Genomic DNA, 24,350 nt, shown 5'->3' with positions numbered 1-24,350 from the left:
CTGGGTTAAGTGGATTATCTACATGGTTACAAGAGTTGAGAGGTAGACCTCTAGGCTCGCGGTTCCATAAGGTGAGGTAAGCTGATCTAGTACCTTACCAATGCTGAAAGGATAAGCCTGTTCCTTTGTTCCCAGCTAACCACACCCAGCACTTACTCCGCATCTGGTCTAGCGACTGACAGACTCCGCTGTGAGCCACTTCAACCTGCTCACCCAGCATGAAAAGGGCAGGATTTTCTTGAGTTAATAAACTGAATTGCTTTATGCAAATATTTGATTAGTGCCGTGGTTAGTGCAAGGGGCAAGGGTGGGACCATGGCAGAGAAGGAAGGAATGGCATAAAAGAGCGGAAACAATCTTTCCCCTTTTTTGATTTTGCTCAGATTCTTGTGAAACTGCACCATGAGATACAGCTCTTATTTATTTGGGTTTTTATTGAGGAGGAAAATAGAAGGGTTAATTCATACAACTGTAAAATACTCTGTTGTAAAAGGGAAAGGAAAAGGTAGTGGAAGAGCATCAAGGGATGCTTTAGGGTGGTATGTGTGCTCGTTGTTTATAGTAAGCATTCTTTTTAAATAGATGCCAAGCTAATTAGGCAAGGTCTTTTCTTCAACTCAGTGGCATTTCTGTGTGTCACATGATACCTTTTAAACACAGACTTGTGTATCATCAAAGGATCAGAAGTCTGGCGTGGAAAAAGGGGAGAGCGTGTGCTTATATCCTTCTTGACAAGGGAGAGAGCACTGGGATTGCAAGGAATCTCTGAATTAGAGTCTGATTTCCCTGTGTATGTCTTCTTTTTCCATCTGGAAATTTGTTTGCTGAAGGAATTTGATCCTTTTCTACATTTGTCCAGGATTTATGGATGTTCAGTAGATTAGGCAGAGACGCTGTGTAGCTTGGAGATTCCAGATACGTTCATGTTACGTGTTCAGAACAAACACAGAGCACATTTGCAGTAAGTCAGATGTTTTTTGGGCAGCACCACAGAAACCTCCTGCAGACCTAATATGAGTATTCTCGATAGTTCTAACATGATTCAGAAGCACTGGTCTTAAGTATTTTATAACAAACATGCAGTTTTCACTGTCTGTGAAATCTTGCGAAATATGACAGCTAAACCCTGCTGTAGAGAACTGTGGGAGTGTGACATGCAGGAATAGGAAAGAGTGGAAACAAAACTTGTAACATCACTATGTGCAGTGAGCCTGGCCAAAACACAAAAAAGTGCCACTTTTTGTAAATGGAACTTGCCAGGGGTATGTTGAAGCTGTGACCATCAGTTCAACAGAACGCAACTTTTCCTGGAAGGAGGGATTTTTTTTCTGCTTTTCCACAAATTTTGCCCAATTGGCTGTCCTGTCTTTTCAGCAGGTGCACCACATTCTCAAGCACTGGTATGCAATTCAGTGTGTCTAAACCCTGGAGAACAATATCGCTTAAAGTTTTTGCTGCACAGTTTCTGTTCCATGGCACTTCACACATCCTTCCCCCTAGGACCCACCCTGTCTTACTTTTGAAGGTGGTGTATAATCAGTAGCAATCTCCTTCAGTCAGATGGGTGTGCTAATAAGCTAAAGACAACAGGCAAAGGAAATGCTATTCAGAGACCTTGAGGTCCCTAGGGCTATGACTCAGATTTGGGACAGGGTGCAAGGAATTGCTTTATTTGGTATCTGCTGCCTTCTCAAGTGCAGCGTCATTGTTAGAAGTGAAAGACTGATGTACTCAACCCTTTTCTCCTTGTTTTTAAAGGTGAGGTATGTGGATCATACTCCTTTTAAACAAACAGAGTCATACAAGCTTTTCCATGTTCTGGATGTAGCTTGGCAAAAGCTGAGGAATCCAGAAATAAGACTGCTGTTGCAGACATAATTAACTCCAGTGCCATTACGTGTGACACAACTGCAGAGTTCCATATGAACCATCCAGTGCCTACCCAGTTCTGTGTAATGGGTTCAGAACACTAGTTCAAGTGTTCTGTTTTAGCATGGGGCTATATAAATACCTCCAACATCTGAAAAATTTCTAAGAATGTGGCATTTACAAGATAGCAAAGTAGAAGTGGGTGCCCTAACTGCAACTGTAGCAGGAATTACCAGTGTAATGTGGCATGAGAATAATCAGAGTAAAATGATAGTTATAATCCTCTGACCTGGCACTGATTCACAGAAGTATTGTGGCTAATGTTTCTGAATTCTTGGCAGAGAATTCTGTGCATCCTAAAACCATTCCTTCAATCAGACACCACACGCTTTAAGTTTTAGGTTATTTAAACGACTTTTTTATTTGATTCAGTCTTGGATTAATTTTATAATGAAGGAGAAAAGAGCTCATTAACAAACAAAGCAATGTTTTCATACTCTGTGGTTTTCCAGCTCTTCTCTTTTCCAGCAGTAGTGGCTCTTATGAGAGGTAAATCACTTACATGAATGCACTAATATCCACTGTAGAGCTTGTAACTCACAGCGAGTTTTTGCAATCAATAAGTGTTAGCTTTCTTCCGACTGCAGTCGGGACTGAGCTTCACTAGTATCGGCACACCACATGTGTTGCTGTACTGCTATTCACTGTGAGCAGGAGTTACTGAACAAAGTCGAGGCAGGGACTGTGCATTCAGTGTCTTACACTGCTCACATGCACTGATGATCAAAATGGAATACTGGGAATGCTGCATTTAAACTGAGTCTGACAGGAAGGATTAACTGGGGCAAGCACTGAATTGCACTTGACCTGGAATGTTTCTGAAATATACAAGTAAGAGAAGGTAAATATTGAATGTGAGGGCCATCCTGATCCTTTTATCTGAGCCCACTGTATAGCAGGAAGGGGGGGAAGTTACTTTTACTTTTCGAGAATGCCTAAGGATCTGAGCATGCTCTGTCGAGCAGGATACAGAGCAGACTGCAGCTCTGTTCTGTGTCTGTTAAGGAAATGAGCCCCACCTCAGCTAAAATGGGCAAAACATCCTTGGTAAACAGAGCATTGGGCAGAGCTTACACAATTAGCAATTACTCCATGAAACCCGAGCTGGCCACTTCCCAACTTTAACTGAACTTTTATCCTCCCACAACATTTTGTTTAGAAACTATTTTTATTTTTAAACAATAATACTCACTAGCAACACCCATCCTGGAGGACATCAACTGCTCTGACAGCAATCCCGACTCCTGCTTAAATTGGGAACAGCAAACGCCATCTCTTCTAACAGAAACGATGAAAAGTCAGTGACTAGTACTTCATGTCCTATACATCTTCATTAATGAAAGGGAAAAAAATTGCTCCTACAATGCTGCATTGTTAAACTCGTTTCTGCACAAAGGGTTCTTACAGTCGTCGTGACAATGTCTTCTTCATGATAGAAAGTGAATATGTTGGAAAGCTGTCAGTCAGGGAACAGGCTGAAGCCCCTAAAATCATCTCTGTCATCAGATTGGATTCAAACTGTGTGCTGGAGACAAAAAGTGCTTTGCTGATTCCAGTTTATGTGAGCAAGATTATGCCTTAGTTTCCTTTCAACAATCAATCTTATTGTGTAATTTGACCAAAAAAAAAAAATAACAACAACAAAAAAACTTTTAGTCCTCTGCTGCTTCCAATAATGGCTCAGAGCAGCTCCTAGGGGTGGCCAGCAAGTGTTAGCAGAATAGCTGCTTGCTCTGTGACAGTTCTGGAGCTCAGAGTAGCTGGGTACTTGCCCAGAGTTACTTGAAACAATAATAACCACTGATGGTTCCTCAAATGAAGTTTCTTCTACCTTTCCTACCAGCATACTTAGCTCTTTGCAAACCACAGGCTTTCCAGCACTATTAACTGGCTGGTTACACTGTAAGTCTAGTGATGTTGAAGCCATGGCCTCCTCTTTTTGAAAATAGAATTGAAAGCACCACATATCAATAGGAAGTGACGTAGAGAAAACATGAGGATAGAATTTACTTTTGTTTCATAATCCAATTACTTCGGATACACTGAATCAATGGGGCTATTCCAGCTCTGAGAATAAGGCCTGCTCATGTGAATACATGCTTGGAATCCCAAGCTCTGCCAATTCATGCTGGCACGACTAAAGAGATTCCTGCTTCCAGCTCTCTGTCTATTCTCCTGCTAGATGCTATCAGGCCGGTGGGAGGGGTGGGTAGCTAGACAATGTTCCTGTCCTGAGAAGCCGCAGTTTGGTGTAGCAGAGCAAAAAAGTTCGATTTTTACTTTCCTGTGAGCGGCGGTTGCTGAGGGTTCTGATTCACAGTCCTCGATGAACTTTGACTTCAGCAGCAGAAAAGGCTGCTATCCCACTATCACTCATAACTCCAACAAAAATTGTAATCAGAGCTTCCACTCTAATCACAGGGGGTTGAACTCTGTTCTGCAAAGCTGGGAGCAGTATGGATCTGTCAAAATCATTGCTTACATCCAAGGTCAGTAAAGTCAACTAGCCAATGTGTATTTATGTACACGTGCTTTTAAATACTCTGCTGCCAGATAACTATGATCTTCCAGTGAGTGATTCCTACATGGCTCTAAAATCCAGTTGGTTTGTCAGCAGTTTGTCAAATCGTATACTGACAGATTTTCGCACCAAGAGGACTAGTAGCCGAGCAGCATTGTGAGAAAAGTGATTTATTATGCATATGTTATAAAGGAATAATATTTATATTTATGATTTAAATGAGATCATCTGGGTTTTTTTCTCAAGAATGGAATAATAAGAAAATTTTGAATGGATCCAGTTCTGTGTTCCTGTGAGCAGTGATCTTGATTTTTTTGTGGGAATGTATCAAAAAAATAAACTATGGGTCTGATTTAGAAAAATAATTTAAGAGCTATTTTGGGAGTATAGTATAGTCTCCAAATTCCTACCCTTTGGGTGTAAAGCAGGCGAATGTCTGGATTTGCTAAATAAAAAATGATGCCAGTAGATAACTGTTTGGAATTACTTCGACTGCAGCCAGCAAATATATCTCATCGCTATGGTTGCAAAAACAAACACCCACCAAAGAACTCTATCTGACACAGAGAAAATAATTAAGGGAAATGGAACAATTTGCAGCCTGTATTAAATTCTTCACATTCCCTCACACAAATCAGTAGTTAAAGAGGGGTGAACTCTGACCTTGGTATGGATTGAGTTCTTGCCGCTCTGACAATAGCAAGTAGGGCGAACACTACTCAAAAACAGAAAGAGACTTGAGATGTATCTTCCTGCTCAGGACCATTCCATCCCACGTTTTTGATGATGGATGTGAGGAGGTTAGAATTGCAACTCTGAATTTGAATTCAAGAGTATAGTTTTGCTTTTGAGTCCAAATTGAAAATAATTTGGTTTTTACCTCTGTTTGGATGTAGTTAAAGAATAACAGAACTTCCCAAAAGTGCCTTACTCTTAAGAGTTCTGCCAGTTCTAGTTTAATGGGATCAATCCATAGTTAAGCAAGTAATGCGGTTCTATACCACTGACAGAAATAATTTCCTATAAAATGTATTTATATGTTCTTAACCTCAAATTTTTTAAATTAAAACCAACAATAAAAGGAAGAAAAGAAAGGATTATATATCCAGGGTTAGATATCAATAAAAGGAATATAGAAGTCAGCACAGGTTTTAGTACGAGGAGCACAACTCACATTGGAACGGCTGCTGTCCTTCCTTGTTGGTGTGTGGTGCAGCTGCTGAACCATCTGCATTTAGAGCCAGACTGAACATGAATTGAACTGATTTGTTCTGAGAGTGATTGGTTGTACATGACCATTCAGCATCATCTCTTCTAGAACCTGAGATAACCCTTCTTAGCGAGGCAATCTTGGAGAGGGGAGAAGCAGGAGTAAGAAATAGTGCAGCTATCCCAAAATAAGGCACCAGCTTTCATGAATCCAAGCTCTAAGATGAATATTACATGCCCCCCAGCCTCCTCCCCCGCCCCAGAAAAAAAAAAAAAAAAGGACAAAAAACCCCCAGCTTTGTGGATAAGAACCTCAGTCCCTCAATCTCTTATCTACAGTTTTCTACTCAAGACTGAGCTCAGCGAATCATTATTCACTTTGCCGTGAGTGATTGTATGAAGACAAGCTATAGCAGCAATTGTAACATCCTTCCTCCTCCTCCTCCTCTTCCTCTGGAAAGATACAGTTTCTCTTAATAGTTCTAAAATACAGTGCCCATCCATGGGACATGCATTGCATTCTCTGCTAAGAAGATGCAATGATGAAATAATACCTATGAAACTTCAAAATACTGTATAAGTTTTTCCTTCAGAAAAACATGAGCATTCCTTCCACCCACCCCATAATTTATTTGGAGAAACTGAATCAGGAAGGCTGAAAGACATGTGCATCCATATCAGTAGAAGAGTTGACGGTAAGAAATTCTGCTAATATGCTTATTTTTCCAGACTATCCCATGAAAGAAAAACACTATCTTAACAGAGCTTACACTGAAATCAAATGATATGTGCATGCTTAGAAAGGTACTGTAGAATTAAGTAATACAATGATACACTTCCAAAATCTTTCTGGCGTTGGCTTATTTAAAACTAAAGGTAAGAGTTCCGTATTAAAATTGCAGTTCATGGATAGCCGCAAACTTTACGGCAAACATTTCCTAGCTGGGAAAGGAGTGAGGATGTAGTTCTACCTTACCTCTTCTAATATGTTTTGCACCAGAAATTGTTGTAATATGCTGAAATTAAGAATTTTCAAATAGTTTCTGTACTTTGCCTATGTATTTCAGAAAAGTAAATAATATAAATGCATTTTTTTCCCCCCCCATGTCAGCAGCGAGAGTGACATTGTATAAGGGAATGTGCACGATGCTGAAGGTGTCCGGCTGGTTTGTATTGGCTTTCCTGGTCAGGCACATCCTGCGTAGCACTAGTTAAGCTTCACCAGTTTGAAAATAGATGCCCTGTTTGAACAAAGAGTGAACAAAGAGTTCACTGTGGAGAGAAGCTTCCCTGCACCCAGCAAAGAGAGAGAGCAAAGCTGTTAGGAACATTTCAAAGGTGGATTCATAGTCATTCCTCATCAGACACAAATTGGTCAGTGCTCTTTTGATGCAAATTTAACCCCTCCTCCTCCAAAATAATAATGCAGTGAGGAGCAGAATGAGAGAGGAAAAAGAGATAAAAAGAGATTTAGAAAGACTATAAATAGTCTTCATCCAGACAAATGTGGGCATACTTCCCAAAACAGATGGGGAAACTGACCTGAAAACTTGGGAGAAAGTGGTCAAGGAGGGGAAAACAAATGCTATTATGTTTTTTAGAACAAACGGTTCAAGCCGTGTTCAAGCCTGATAATGGACACCTCACAAGGTTAGTTTCTGTGGCAGTTTGCTGAGGGTTCTTTGCGGCTGCTGTTTCACTAATGTGAGCAATGAAAACACCTATGTCTTGCTATTATTTGGAAAAAGTTCATTTTGTGAGGATGAGTCTGAAAACCTCTGTGCTGGGAAAGGAGCGTGGGGTGGCATTTCTTCCCTTGTACAAATTCAGCTTCTGATATTGTTCGTTACAGCTGCGTGTGTAACTGTGGAGCTGCTATAGACGAAATAAAAGGCTACTTTGACATGTTCTCTTTTTCTTTCCAGAAGTCCAGCAGCTATTCAATCCCTTCTGAAACATATGTATGCTACAATAGTATCTAACCTACTTTTATTTTCATTTCGTGAGGTACTATTTGACTTAAGCTGGACACAGCCAAAAGCACTTTCTATTAAGTCCTTATAGAATCCCTTCTTGAATCCTTTGAAAGATTAACATTTTGAAAACAATCTTATCCTACATTTCTAATTCTTTTGGCAAAAGTTTGAGTAACACAGTGCTTGTGTGTCTATGGGTGATGAAGGCGAAAGCAGTTCAATGGTAACCAGTTTAGTGTGTGTGTTACTTCTATCTCTACAGTAGCCAGTTAAAATTGAGCTGATGTCCAGCTGCTGGTGATAATAAAGGTAGCAGTATCATTGTAGTTAATCAATGGGTGCTTTGAAAATTGAAGTCCTAAGAAAGATTAGAGAACAGGAAAATAATCAACTTTGTATTTGAACTGTGTATTTACTAAAAGATCTCAACCCACTAGTAGGAGGTATATTGAGCAGATGGGTTGGCAGAGACACACAGACAGCTGGTTTTGTCTGGCATGCAGGTGTTTAACTTGGCTGCTTGCAGATTAGCTACTACATGCCAGGGTTTTTGAGGGGATCACCTTGTTTAAGAAAAAGTGGCTCTTTTCCATTCCTATAGCAAGTTCAGTGAATGAGCCAGAGTGGCTATTTTCACTTCCTCCCTACTCACCTCTTTGACACAGTCCAAAAACTCCATTCACTTTCTGCCAGAGTTGGATTTAGATGGGAGAGAAACAGTCTTTGCAGTTATGCTACGTAGTTTTTTTTCTTTTTTTTTGTGGTAGAAATGGAAGATGGAGCAAAACCGGACGTTGCTGGTGTTCAATATTCAATTGTTAACGTTTTGTCATTCTTCAGAGGATTCTTTTCGCTTTGTTTTTGAAAGACTGACAAATGTTAGCTGAGCTCTGTGTACCTTTATTTGACAGAATGTTTTTCAGTAGTTCCAAGATGAGCTAGTACTTGGTTGTAAGTACATTGAGATTCAGTGCTGTGAAATTTTTGGGGTCTGTCCAAAAGTTAGACTGCAGAAATAGCTGTATAACGTCAGCAAAGCCAGTTTGCTGTTCTCCAAGTTGTAGTGAGCCATAAAGTACGTGTACTTTATGCACTGGTGAGATATGTAGTCTGAGAATCTTCAACAATGGTGTCAGATACACATGATTAATGAAATGCTATCTATTAGAACACTGAGTGTCAAATGCAGACTTGGTATAAGAAGGTTAAATAAATTTGCCCGAGCATAATGTTGTAATTGATGTACTTTTCTTCTGATGCTAAGTGTGATTGCAGCTAGAATGATCTGAGACTGCTGTTGAAGCCAAAGTTCTCCTGTTGCATTTTTGTCTGGTATTCCAAATTGACTGCCCTGTCAAGAGCAATCACTTGTTTGCTTTTGCAACATCTGTCTTTCCTGTATGGAATCAGAATTTGTAAGAAGCTGGGCAACCTCTCTTAAATTCAGACATAAATTTCTGACCATTGTAGAAGGACAGTAATCAAATGTTAATCTGACTTTGATATCTTTAATCAAGAAATATGAATATATACATAAACGAAATATTTTGTTCTTGTTCCATAGCAAAGTGTGGTTTTCATTACTTTAAGTTATAAACACTCAAAATGCTATTAAAATGCTTTTTCTGATGTTGTGCTTTATGAATGCAAGTTATGCAGGCAACTTCCTGAATTGTGCATTGAAAATGTGATTCCTACCATCAAGATGCACTAGGGTCTGCTTATTGAAGAGCTTATTGCAAGCATCTGTATGCTGTGTTAAAGAAACCTGTGCAAAGACTCTGAGCCTGTCAACTTAATTTTTTAGCAATAATTTTTTTTGGCATGAGATTGTAGGAGCAGCTATATTCAGTTAACAGGTAGCTCCTAATACATATGTGTTTGTGTATGATTAAATAAATAAACACATAAATGAACATTCTGTATATACACAGAAAGTTAATTCTTTGATAAAGTTGTCAGACATTAAAATTTAAAATAAAACTGCTGGACCCCAGTGACAGCCACTCTTAAGTGCTCTATTTCTATGTGTAAGCCTGTTTTTTTAAAGGATTTTTTTTTAGCAAGGAGGAGGTGTCAGATAACTGTAGAAAAAGGAATGTGTTTTTGTTTGGGATGAGCAATCTTATTATGCTATTTCCAAGTCTGCTTTAATGCAGTATGTTTTCATTATGTTTCAGAGAGATGGCATAAAAAGGAAAAAAAATCAATCAAAATCCAAACAGAGCCAAGTAAGACTCAAATAAAAAATGAATCAAGAGAAGCCTGTGTGAAAAGAAGCAAAGTGGGAAAATGAAAATTTTAATGCAAATAAGTATCTGTGCCAGTCTACTTTTTAGAGACTGCTCTGTTTCAATGGAAGTTCAGTTAGTAGCAAACCAGGGTTATTAAAACTAAGAAAAGGGAGTCATTCTTTGAAAGTAATATGAATTTAACTGATGGAAGAAACAGGTCCATGAACTGTAGTGAGTTTTATGAACACTAAAAATAGTTTGACAAGTTTGAACCACTCTTTTAACTCTTGAATGTCTTGGTTACTACTGTACACTTGTAAATCATGATAGTTCTCCAGTTACAAAAAGTGTAACTTAGAGGATTTCTCCTAAAACTGCAACGCTGATTATTTTTTAAGGGTTCTGCATATTCATATTCCTTCCTATGTGATACAATTGATTAAAACTTTACCACTTCATGATGTGTCTCAAGAAATGTTGTGGCATCTCTTGACCTATTATGCAACAGTCCAGCAGCGTTAGCATATTTAGCTATGACACATCTGAGGTATTTCAGCATCTGCCTTTACAACAATCACGTAGCTGTAAATGAAGCATGGTGTTTGAGTTGCATTTTAGACATCGACAGCGCTTTGTCTGAATTAATCGATCTGCTCATGTGATATGCTTAGTTACAGCCATGTTACTGGTTTTGGTAGGTGTGATAGGTGTGAAGATATTAGATAGTAGTCTACAAATCCATACCCGTCATTGGAATACCATATGGAACCTGGATGGGGTGGTAAAGCTGTTATACTAATGTATTGGGTATTTTTGTGTGGATGTGTTGATTTTTGTTTAGCGGGTGGCTATTAGAAATGAAATTTGGAAAGTAATACTGTGGGTCTGGACAAATGATCTCCCAAGTGAGCAGTGCTGTTGTTAGGACAGTGGCCTGCCTCCAGCCTGCATCTGTACAAGTGCCAGGAGTCAGCAAACCAGGGGCTCAAAAGATTCAAAAGGGTAATTGCCATTTGAAAGGCAGATTGTAGAAAGATTGGCACCTTCTTTTCATAGCTGGCACTGGAGACTTATCCCAGCGAAGGCCCTTAGAAGACCAGCGTGCTAGAAAATGTACAGCCCTGGGAGAGGGTGAGGAGAACCAGCTTCTCACCACAGTCCAGCACTTTGGAGGAGTTTGCAGGAGTCTATCGCAGCCAGAGCTTGTACTCAGCCTGAGGTAAATCATGAAAGAGTGCTCCTGAACAGTCATTTTGCTGAGTGCCTCTAAATTGGGATTTGTAGTCATGCCAGTTAACAAGTTGACAGTCAGTCAGCTTAACTTAAAACAGAGAGCGCAAGCTTCACTGTCCTCGATCCTGTGAGGCTCTTCTGGAAGAGCTGGCGTCTGCTCCACCCTCTCTGGGGTACTGCAGTTCCCCTAGACCCTTAACTGATGGCTGAATGCCACAAGTTACACTTCTGAATGTGTCATTACTGCTGTTTTACTGTAGCGACTGATTTATTATGCATGTCTGTGGTTACACTGTAATCAAAAATCCATATGGCTTGAGGGAGACAGCATAGGGTAACCAACACTAGTCTAGGATGAGTTTGAACCCTTAGGTGTTGAGCTGTCACCAGAAATATTTGGCTTCCCTTTAACATACTATACAATAGATTGCCTTCTTATTCTAAGCAAAAAACTGATATGGAATTAGAAAACTTTGTTGTATACTAAAGAAATTCAAAAGACTAAAAAGTGGGGAACAAAAGGGCAGTCATATAGAACGTGACATCTGAAACAAGAGTCGAGTTAAAAAATGATTAGCTGTTTACTGGCCAAATAAACCAAGTCTCTGTTAAACCCAACCCCGTCTACTCCTCTCCTAAGGCTCATATACCAACACATGGGGGCTCTATAGTGGAAACTTACATTTAATTCTGTTTTGTTTTACTTGGCGATTGTATTCCTGCAACCTTATTGATTTCAGCATTCAATATTTTAATGCTGCATCTCAATAGAAGATACTTAAGAGCACAATCAATCAGTCCTGCAAAATAGCACAAATATCACTTCCACTTAATGACATGTGGCATTATTCCCCGCAATTGGCCCAGAAGGAAATGTTCCTTTGCAATATACTTGACCCATGAAGATCTAATTTCATGTCTCCATAATACAGTACACACATGAAAAATGTACCAAATGTCACTCATTAACTGACTGTTACAACTATAATCTTTATTCTTGATTTGGAATGCGTTTGTTAATGAACTTGTGCTAATACAGGATTTTTGTGTTTGCACTTTTTTCTGGATAAAGCGACAAATGATGTAGTTTTCTTAGAAAATAAAAATGGCCTTACAGCTCATGGGTTCATCTAATCCAACGTCCAGCCTCCGAAAGTGGAGCATTAGAGAAAAATCTGTAATGATTCCTCAATATGCAAAACAGCAATATCAGAATCTGGCATAAAATCATTTTGCCATCCAAGGTTGTGGGCCAATGTTAGACATATATGGTACTGAGGAAAAAAGATTGACCTTACCAAGAGAGCAGGGAAGCTGAGAGAAGATATGGAGGAGCATATTTAGCATATTTTCACCAGTAGCAGATCTCCCAGCAGCACAGTGTCCCTAGCTTGTGCCTTAGCAGGCAGAAGGATGGCAGAAACAAGTTCATGGCCAATGGGGGATAGACAATAAATTGCGTGAAGAATTGAAGCAGCTGGAGATAATCTTGGAGTGTTCAGAGCTTTACTACTTCAGGAGCTGTATCACTGAACATCAGCGTGTTCAGTGTCAGCAACAGAGACCTGTTGAAAAAAAAAGTATTGGAATAATAAGAACAGAACAAGAAGATATGATACTTCTGCCATGCAATCTCCTGTGTTTCAGCTATTTTTAGGTCTGAGGGTTTCCTGAGCCTGTGGTGGTTTGTCTGTAGAGGAACCCTAAAGGATTTATTTTCCAGGTACTTGTTTATACTTGTCACAAACTCATATAAATTTCTTGCATCCATGATATCCTTTAAAAATGAGTTTCGCTGTTGCCTGTTACATGAAGAAAATCCTACGGTTTTGAACCTGGCTCTTTGTATCTCCATTTGTTTATGCCTAGTTCTTGTGTTGAAAGAGGCAGCAAACAGTGATTCTTTATCCAGCTCCTTTATGTCATTAACAGTTTTGTAGCCTTCTCCTCTTTATCCATTCTGAAGACTCCCAGCCTGCCTAGTAATTTTTATATGAAAGCTCTTACAAATCTTTTATCACCCTTGTACCTTTCTCAGAATATTTGCCAGTTCTAACATACCTTTCTTAAGATGAGAGGACCAGAACTGCAAAGTATTTAGAATGTGGATGAGTCATATACTTATATAATGGCAAAAAGATTTTTTTTTTCCTCTATTCCTCTTTCTTAGGCTTTTCTATGCAAATTCCTTCTAAAAGATATGTTATTTGAGTGTTTTGCAAAGAAAAAAAGAAAACTGGTGGGTATTTTGGGCCTACTTTGAAAACCTTGGAGCATAATAAGACTGAGATATCCTTATTATCTATGTATTCTTCAGAAACCAAATAGCTTTCTTTCTGGAGTATACAATTTACTTGGAATCATGGGTCCAATTTTTGAACATGCATCTGTACTTGAATATGTATATTTCCAAGGCCTGTTCATTGATATATACAAATCTTTCAACAAAATGCTCTTCACTTTCAGCTGAATTGGTTTCTCCCTTGAAGAAATGTCATATATATTTTAAAACCTCTGGCATTAAATAGAAATGTAATGCAGACTGTAAACATTATGCTTGGGAAATCTGTGTACTTAATATTGGCTAACGTGCAGCTTGTGCAGCTCTTTTAACTTCCTCATGTAATGGAGAAAAAGAAAAGTAAAATTTGCTTTTAACGTGTTAATGACATTCCACAGGATGTTTGGGAATAGGAAAACAATATATTATTCCAATCGATTCTACAGATTTTCTTCCATAATCACTTTACTGCTACTGGACCCTCTTGGTGAAATCCCATTACCACTTCGTATGTCTTTTTATGTTCTTTTTTCTTGTCTCTGTTTATCTCAGACAATCCTAATTTTTATCATGTTATTTGCTTAAGTTAGATTGTCTTCACTGCAGTCATTTTTTCAGAGCATAAACTTTCAAGCTAGGTTTACCTAGTTAGCTTATTGAAGAGTAATAGTTTAGAGATGGAGTAAGAAGCTTGGCAGGCTAATTTACTGAATTTCCACAGCAAATCAGCTTTGACTAGACCTTGACCAACTCTTAGCCAGTCAATTTAGGACTGGTGTGGGGTATGTCTACGTTATGCTATGAATTTATACTTGGATAGATTTTCTGTAGCTCTTTGAAATCTACTGTAGCCTCTGTTTTACAGAGTTCACATTTTTTTCAGTTGTGAAAACAGAAGAAAATGATCTAGTATTTACCTTGCTCCTTCATATGCCAAACATCTCAAATTGAAATAATTTCTGTATTTTAGTGACTCATTCGGTCAGAGAAACTTGATGTGCTTTGCTCACATGAATGTTTTAACCATCATAATACTTTTGTGAACTAGTTAGGTGTAATTAACCTCATTTTACAGCTGAAAAACACCGAGATAAAAGAAACTAGAAACTACAGTTTCAAAATTGACCTTCAAAAAACATAAGTGCAAAAATTCAGGAGCCGCTTTTTGAATTCAGATGTTAAGTCATTTTGCCAGTATCACCTAGGAAATGTAGCAATTTTGGCAACACATCTTCTGAATCTTGCTTTTCAATTTTATTTGCACCTTAGAGATATTGTTTCAAAATGAAAATAAATCTATACTTTACTTCACTAACAGTCAGATCTACCAAGAATAGATAATACAATCCTGACTTAATCATGCAAGTAAGTGCTATGCTCCAGCTGTTTATTTAATAGTGATGTTATTTATAGAAAGCTCCTTCATGTGATGTTGTTGCCAGTAACACAGATGTCCCTTGAATGCACTCTGTTTTAAATAAAGGTGAAAGGCTAAGGAAAATATAAAAGAACCCACCTTTAATATTTGAATTCAACAATAACAAGCAGGGTGTGGCCACTCTGAAACCGTGGCTTGTCGGATGCTTGGGAGAAGGGAAGGGTGGGAAAGCTCTCTGCTCACCAGTTCCACACTCTCTTTAGTAAAAACACATCTGACACCAGCGATTGTGGCCTGAAAGATACAGTGCAAATGGGTGGTGCTTCAGTTACTGCAGTAAATAAAGGGTCTTACTAGTATTTGCAATGTAGCCATGGAATAAGCAGGGATTTTTATAAGCAAAATTTTAGTACTTTTGAGAAGTTGCGAATGAAAACTCAAGAGTTGTCACCTATAAGTCTAAAAAAAACAATTACCTTCTTCAGGCTGCTGAAGAGACTGTGAGGCTCTTCACATAAAGCTTATCCTGAAATCTGCTTCTTCATGCTCAATTTGCTGTACTTAAAGCAGACACTGTGATATTTTCGATGTTCAAAATGAAACTTACAGGCTGCTATTTACAGAAAACGCTGTCTCTCTCATTTGACAGTAGTTCGATATTAAATGAAACTCACAGGAATGTGGGTAGGTCAAAGACAGAAAAATACACATTTTACACGTATATAATCCTCCCTGGAATAACATAGAGGTTTTTCTTGTTTGTTTTTTGTTGTGTTTTGTTGTTGTTGTTGTTTCAAGTTTTTTTGTTTGGGTTTTTGGTTTTGTTGTATTTTAAATTAAATGTAACAATCTGAAGTTTCTGTGAACTGAAACTTGAAGGCTTAAAGAATATGTATTTACCTGAAATCAACTTAGTAGAATCTAGAGGCATCCTAGCCCTGGGAAAAAAAAATAAAAATCACATATACTTCCATCCAGAACAGACTTCCAGTAACCCACAATAACCCAGAACTTGCTCTCCAACATATGAGATCACCTGAAACAGGCACTTGATTTTTTTAATTCTCCTTTTATTGGGGTTTATTCATTTAGTTCTGATTCAAGAGGAGTTAGAACCTAAGAAAAAAATATTAGTGCTGTATAAAATCACAGCTAACGTGCTTTGCTATTCTAGAAGACTCTGTCAAATAATTTCCGCTCTATCTTATCTAGCTATGAAGAATTTCATTCTGAGAAAAGATAGTGTTTTTCAGAATGTGTAGCACGGTTGAGTACCTGTCATAAAACACTCTTCACTCCTCCAAAACTGATACAAGAAGGCTGTAGTGAGCTTAGTATCTGCATAGATTTTATCTGGCCTCATTCAGCACGTGGAAAAAAATATTTCATCTCATTTCTTCACAAGCTGACACCACAAAGCCATTTCATTTATTTTTCTTGACATGCTGTTGTGTTGTTCAATACGGCGCGTATTGTACTCCCCTGACTTTGGAACAAGCTGGTAGGATTGAGTAAAACTTTGATTTTTACAGTTACAAGGGAAAATGAGATCATAAAAGAGAAAATTAACAACCGAATAATGATTGGGCTCCCTGTGCAGTAACATCAAGCACAACTGAGGTAACTGACTTTGTTAAGGCTTGCTAGTCAGATACTATGCAGCTATTTCTATTGTTTTCTATACCTTGCACAGGTACTACCAAAAAAAAAGCCTCCTACAATAAATTCTCTCCTAGTCCTGGGCTGTCAAAATCAGCAACGCTGCTAATGGCACAAATAACACTACTTCCCCATCTGCATCGTCCTCTAATCAAAGCAGGAAAAGATCAAACCCCTTTCCAGAGATAAGCACTAAGAAACTTGCAGGGAGGATAAATATTACAATTTTTTGTTCCTGCAGCTCCCAATAGGAAAAATAAAATAAATAGAGATCTTCAGCCAGCTTAGAGAAGTTTATAGCGGTTCTGAACTGAGTGGTAAGTGCAGGGGTATAAAACCTATTACTGTCTTAGGCAGGAGCCAGTCCCTTGAACAAGGAGACCTGATTCAGAGTTCAATATTATTTGAACTATAAAGGTAAAAGAAAAACAAATTGCATTTCAAAGATGTTCAAAAGGTGCAAAAAGCTTGACTTGCCACCGTCCGGTGTTTTTTTTTATCTCTGTGGTTCTCTTCAATCCGGCACCCGTGTTAGCAGCTAGGAATCAAGCAAACTTTTATTTTTACACTGATCCAACAAATGTTTGCTTATCAGTTTGTTTAAATTGCTGCATAAGCAGCACCTGAGAAAAGAACTAGGGATATATCGGGACAAAAAAGTAAATCAATGTGGGAAGGTTCAGGAAATGCAATGATGACAGAGGATCCTGATAAAAGGAGAGCAGAAAACTTACAAGCAGAAGCAAGTCCATCATAAATGTGGGACCACTGGGGCCTCTCCTTCCAGTGGAGTTTGCTTTGAAGGTGTTAGAAAATAATTTATTGTAAGGCTATAGCTCTTATTCTTGCCAAGGACTAACTGCAAAGTGCTTATAGTTCCCCTGAATTTACAGCTAGCAAATCAAAGGTCTTTTCAAATTTATCTTATCAGAGCTGGGACTGCTGCTCGCTTGCAACTGACTCATCTGAGTGACATAGGATTGCAGATCTAGTGGAAAGTGTTCCTGCCCATGGCAGAGGGGTTGGAACTAGACGATCTTTAAGGTCCCTTCCAACCCAAACCATTCTATGATTCTATTATCTTCTCATGTCTTTTATCATCTTTTGCCAACCAAGATGTCTGTGGATGCTTAGGTATCTGGGCCTCAAAATTAATTTCTACAAACAAGAGTGCCAGTAACATGTGACCACTTAAATGTTCCCAGAAATGTAATGCAAAGGAGAAAGGAGACGGGTAATCTCTGATAACCGAAATCAAAACTATCGTTAATCAACCATGAGTTAGCTGTGAGTCACAGCACATCAGACATGCAGCCATGAGCCTCAGGAGATCTGAGAAGTTTCTTGCTCTACCACAAGTTTCACTCTCTGAAGCTGGGCAAGTAGTTTAATCACTTTTGGCCATCTCCAACATGGGGCTGGTAATCTCCAACCTTTTGCCTCTGTTGTCTCTCCAGGCTAAAGGCTCCTAAAAGGTGACAGTCTGTCACTACAGTGCCTAAGCTCTGTACAGCCTGGTTAGACATGGAGCCCCTTGCACGCTGTCATCTGGCAAACACCATAACACAGTTCATAAACAATGATGTTTTAAAACAGCCCTTTTCTTCAGTGTCCAAGGAGAAGACATAACATATTGTATTAAAGAACTCTCATCTGGTAATATTAAAATTATTCTGAACTGCTCTCTAGTTGCCCCAGAAGTCAGATGAAGTTGTAAAATCCCTTTCGGCAAGTTGGTGTGATTTTAACATGAGTTCAGGTCTGAGCTTGGAAATGCTTCCTCTGAAAAGGGTTCCTTTGGACAGCTATGGTGTGAAATGAACTTCTCAAAATAATCACGGGTCTTTGAGGGTTTCAGGTTTTCCAGTTTTTATCACTGCCTTTTGGCTTGCTAGAGTCTTTCTAGCGTGAATTCATAATTTAAGAGAGGAGGAAAAATTCAGCTGTTGCAAGTACATTAATGCAAGGTGATTTATTGCATGTGCACTGCAAAATGACAGCAATGACTCTCTGAACTGTCCAAGCACAGGGAGCTGTTTCTGTCAAATACTTATAGTATGACTGGACACATGCTCAAACCAAGATCTTTGTTTAGTAAATATTGGATATTCCCTAGTCCTTTATATCCTGTCGTCATTTCCTTTGTACAGCTTGCAGCTGTACTTTCAAGCCAATGCACAAAAGTCATTGGTTAGGCAGAGTTTCACAAGTGTGCTTAACCATGTGACAGAGATCTTTTCTGATGTTTTTTCCTCTCAACAAAGTTCTTGGAGTTTTGTAGCCTGCATCCAAACTAGCCCACACCGACATCTTCTGTGTATAAGCCGTAATAAATAGATTATCCATTTATGAAGTGTGAATATCCTGCCATACACATATAAATTTATACATATCAATATATGCATATATGTAAAATACATATAAAAAAATGGGGAACTTGTCTGCCATGTAGTCAGTTGGTGGTTTTGGGAAACCACAGGCTCTAGGGTGGAGGTAGCCATTGTATTACATTAGCTGTTTTCTCACAGTTTAAGAGGCAGCAGCTCAAAACACCGTGGTTCAGACAGCAAAATACCCAACAGAAATCAGTTCCTTCATGTAGGCCCATGTGTTTCACCAGGGCTCTCAAAAGAGGTGGGTAGAAGGAGATGGTGGCTAGTTCATGAGTGGTCACAGGGCCCTGTGTATTGGGCAGAACTAGGCATGGGAAAAGGGGGAAAATTGTGTAGTGCTGAAGCCTTGTGATAAGGGAGGAAACGAGTGGAGGGTAGGAGGATTGTTATCCTGGGTCTTCACAGGACTTGCTTGGTAATGCCTATGTATGTGGTGGTTTTCAGTGCAAAGAGGGAAACCAACAATATTGCTGAGTGTTTTTGTCACTTTTGAGTTGTGGGCAGAGCACACAGGTTTTGGATTGAAATTTTCCATTTTTTTTTCCCCTCCCAATTCATATTGAAATGGATTTTTTTGTGTGTATATGTGTGTATTATTTTCTGTTGTATTGTTCTCCTCCTGTATGTTTCTGTTCTCTGAGTGGAATGTGCAAGTGATTAACACCAAGACAGAGTTAATTAATTGAATAGTAAACATCTGTGTTAGGGCTGCTGCCCCTCTCAGTTCTCACTCTCTTTTTAAGCTCTGCTGAGGGCTTTGTGTAGGACTAGACAGGAGAGGAGTTTGGATGTTAACATCTGTAAGTTAGAAAATGTATTGAAACTGTAAGCACCACTCAAGTATGTCACTGAACAACTCTTACCAGGGAGTGTGATTTAGCTCAGTGGCCTAGAGGTGGAAGGCAAGCCATTATTTTCTTTTTCTGCCTTGTAGGATTTATATGTGCTTCAAAGCCTCAGGGTAAAACCTGCAAATTTTGGAAATATTCAGACTCGGCACCTCCTGGGAGTTGTTCTATAAGTGATGCCAGAAAGGCTACAGGAAAAAAAAAAAAAAAAACAAACAAAACCCAAACCAACCAACCAACCACACACCAACAAAACCCCAAAAACTTAGATGAGGTAGCATTCATGCTCAACTTTCTGTAAAGACTCCCAGCCTAAGCTTAGCAATCCTGAACAGGTAATGTTCAGGAGGCAGCATCCTATTTTCCACCCTTAACAACTCACACTGTTGTGATCCTTCCAGGAATGTTTTTTTCAGTGCTAAGAAAATGGAGCAGTACAAGCTTTCATGAACATGGAAGTCTGAAATCGAAATGGTTCTTTTGACAGGGTAGCAGAAGAAAGATGATAAATAACATTTTCATACTAAAGGAAGCAATACATTTGCAGCATCCAGGGTATAAAACCGATATTAGCCCATTCAGTTTCAAATTAACCCTGTTTTATTTTGTAAATGTAAAACCTCTTTTAAAAATTACTTCAAAACTGAACCTTACTCTAGAGAAATGGCTGAAATTTGACCGCTTTCTAATAGCTTTAATTTATTCCCTTTTACTTTAATTCATTATGATGTCACCAATAAACACAATAACCTGTCTTCTGCCAAAAAAACTTCATAAAATGTTGTCTATCTTCCCGGGGGAGTGGGGAGGGGAGTTCTGTTTGTTTAAAAATGAAGTGAATTACAAAATAAAATAAAGATTATTTAGAACATGTATTTTATGATTAGACAATCTTAGAGGCCGTGTTAAGAATTAAAAATTGTTTTATTGGTCTTTCATGCAAAATGGTTCTTGCCAATTCATTTATACTACTAATTTTCTTGCAGTAATAAAACTGTTTTGTGGAGGCTCGGATCCCGGATCACAGCCTGCAGGTTCACAGTCATATCTGCTCGTGGGAATTTTAGCACAATATTCTCCCAGGTGCCACAATTGGGTCAGCAGCCCTCCTGGGAGCTCAAGCGTAGACGTGGCTCTGTGGGAGTTGGACAGCTTTAGCAGTGCTCACAGCAGACGCCATCCAGGGTACAGGAAGGGAATAATATCTATTTGTTTTCTCCAGGCAGATTATGGAGTAGGAGCAAATCTGTATAATGGCTTTTCTGCTCCTTAGTTCCCCAAGGCTGTTGCTCAGCTGGGAGAAAGGGTGTGTGAGTCAGCAGTCTGTCTCCATCCTTAAGGTATCAGTATCCTGTACGCTATTCAGGCAATAAAACTGTAAGATTTTTTTGCATTCAGCTTCATGATACGTGGTGGTGAATATACTTCACTGCCATTTCAATAATAAAACGTTGTCAGTGTAGCAAGAAGCGTAGCTCTAACAGCACAGATTTTGCAGAGTATTTTTTTTCTTTCTTTTCATAAGACATTGTAGATTGAGCTCTTTCTGTGTTATCTTGGCTCTCCCACCTGTTCCAGCTGCACTAGCAGGACTATACTTAGTTTGCAAGGTTCAAGGTTAGCCTGAGGTTGGGCTCAGACCATGGTCAAGAAATGTAAACATTTAAAAGGCATGTGATATGAACACACTTGGGAAATGCCATATGGTGGTGTTCCTCCTCCCCATCCTTCCTAGCGAAAGCCCATTGATTTTTTTTTTCAGTGAATCCTCTAGGAGAGAACAGACAAGCACCTAGACAAAACTGCAGCATAGCAAGGCTTAAGCTCAGATGAGAATTTATGCCTGAAAGCCTTAATTGGGTAAAGCTTACATGGGACTGGTGTTTGCACTTACTGTTTCTGTCTGTCTTATGTAAGTCATGAAAAGAAACATCACCTCAATTCTCTGAGATGCATCCCACCTGCTTTAACCTGTTTAAATTGGCTCTTGGGGTATGTCTGCATCGCATACTAGAGATACCTGTTCTGGCCTCAAGCAAGCTTTCTCCAGAGCCTGCAGCAATACAGCTGTGTCAGTGGTGCTTTGCATAAGACTAGTTATCGTGTGCTGATCCGTCTGTGTGGCCATGCTCTGGGCTGCACAGCCCTACTGCCTTGTTCAGGCAAATGGGGGTAACTCTCAAACAGTTCCGTTTTGTGCAGCACAGAGCTTTGCTGTCCTCATGCAATCTTAGGATTTCTCCTAACTTCAGTTTTTGCAAATGCTTCAGCTAGTTTTTGCCTTTCATTTCGACAGGAGACAAACTCACAGCCTTCCCACCAGAGAAATCAGCCCTCACTGTTGCTGGCAGTGCTGAACCATGGTCATGCAGTGGAAGAGTTTGGGATCTCCCAGTAACTCAGTTTCTGAAGAAAGATGCTAACATCCTAGTCAGGTATGATGGAGTGCTCATGTTGTTGCTCTAGAGGCCCTATTCTGAAAGCCCAAAATGCCCAGCATCGTGCAGGATTGCCCTGGAAGCCCCAGCATTAACTGGGAATGGCTGTTCTCGGTCCTTTTCTCCCCAAGTACCCAACTAACGCAGAACTTTCTCCTTTATGCCTTACCACTTTCCAGCCAGCATCTGCTCTCCACCAAAATAGTGTGTTGTACGGGCTCTAAAAAGGGCAAGAGATAAATGTTTCAAACCTAATAGAAGTATAAATTAACAGAAGGCCTATTTTTTTGTACATTTTTCACTGAATTCAGCTACAGTTGTATTGCAGTGCCCTATTTCCACAGCCAATTGGCTTATTTAAGTGACTCATTTCAATAACCAGGTCTCCTATGCAGCATATGACTGTCTGGAAGGTACTTCTCACATATAGATTTTCCTTTGAAGAACTGGGCACCCATCTGTAAATTCTAAAATTTTAAATTTAGTTTGCTATTTCTGATTTGGTTTCTCTTGCCTGAAAACTCCCCTGCTAAAAACAGTGCTTGCTCTTATCTCCTTTCCTGCTTCCTCAAGTGTAGTGGGAACACACAGGCTGTTCATCACTCCCAGCTTTCCCCAGTCTGTTTGTGTTGTACTTTTTGCCACCCTGGTGCATGTGAGTAAGTCAGAGATGACCCATAGCCACCTAAGTCAAGGTTAAAATTTCTGTTTGTAGTTAGTGTCTGAGGTAAAGCTCACCCACCTTTTTTCCTTCATTCCTCTCCTTCTTGCTTTTCTTTTCACATTTTCAGGTATAGCTCTCTGAGAAGCTGTTTTCAGTGCTGATGTAGACTTCAACAGTTTGCATTTGGCCTTGCTCCCACTCTGCATTTCTCTGTTTCTTTAGCTGTGACCCTCCAAATGTGCGTGGGCTTGCGTTAGAAACTGAATCACTGACATGATACAACAGCTATACAGGTGGGGATGGGCGAAGGAAGAGGGCAGAAACTTGTTAAATTGGCTTCACCAAGTTCTTTTGGAGGATAACACCTTTCTTCTCTCTGTGCATGGCTTCCTCTCCCTTTTTATCTTTGCCTACCTGAGCAGTCCCACCTGCCACTTGTAGATCATGTTTCTTGTCATCAGCTCTTCACATCCTCTGTGTACAGTTGTATGTCATACTCACGAAGCAAAGTGTTCAGTCTTAGTCTTGTACACCTTTTCACCAGCACAGAGAAAAGAAAAATGCACTTGTACTACTGGAGCACGCAGGACACAGAAAATGAGCAGCACATCAGGTTAAACCAATTACAGTTCTGAGATGTAAGGATGATGCGTTAACGGGGCTTTTCAGGCGAGTGACTTGGCCTCTGACTGCTCATGGGGATGCTGGGTGGTATAATGATAGAATTTTCACATGGCCAGAATTTCATTACGTCATTTGTTAGTATATAGAATATCACAAGGGAGTTCTACTTTATTTAACATAGTAACAATGAACAGCTGGCTGCATTACAGTCCTCTGTGTCAGCGAGGATACAGTCAAAATATATTAGTCTAGTTTAAAACATTCAAATTACATTTTTGTAGGTTGGCCAGTATGCACTGTGAATGAGCAAAACAAGGAAAAGACAATTCAATAGTGGAAATAAAATGTCAAACATAATGAGAGTGTGAGCACTATGCAGAAAAAATGTTGGCATGAAAGGTGTTAGAGGGATTTAACCTATTTAAGGGGCATAGATTTTAAAGGTATCTAGTTTCCAAGACTGCTCCGTTGCCTAACAGGACTCTAAGCCAAGAGTTATATACGATACAATGTTTATATCACTATTCTGATAAAATCATTGTTTTACTTGCCTGAAAATTCCAGTGTTAAAAACATCAGCTATTAGCTCCTTTTGTGCCTCTGTGAGTTTGGTAGGGACATCTGATCGTTCCCAGCTACTGGCACTGCCTGGTCTATTAGGGTTGTTGTGTACCACTTCTCCTCCCTTCCCCTCCAGCCCTGCTGCAGTGAGGTCACTAGACTTCTCTGCCCATTGGGTATGTGTACTATAGAGAAGTCTAGAACCATCTGCACGCTAGCACTGTGTGATCCGTCACAGAAGCTGGAACGTGCAGTTACAGCCTCTGTAATGGCTAACAGACTATGCTACATCAGCCTCTTCTTTCTTACTCGTTCCTGTGTGGCCTTCATAAAGTTTCCTAATTTTTCTGAGTCTCAGCTCACCAACTAGAGAATTCAGTTTAAGCATGATTTACTCAAGTG

Source organism: Tauraco erythrolophus, chromosome 14 (genome assembly GCF_009769465.1).
Source record: "Tauraco erythrolophus isolate bTauEry1 chromosome 14, bTauEry1.pri, whole genome shotgun sequence".
NCBI lineage: Eukaryota > Metazoa > Chordata > Aves > Musophagiformes > Musophagidae > Tauraco > Tauraco erythrolophus.
This window is presented reverse-complemented; position numbering follows the sequence as displayed.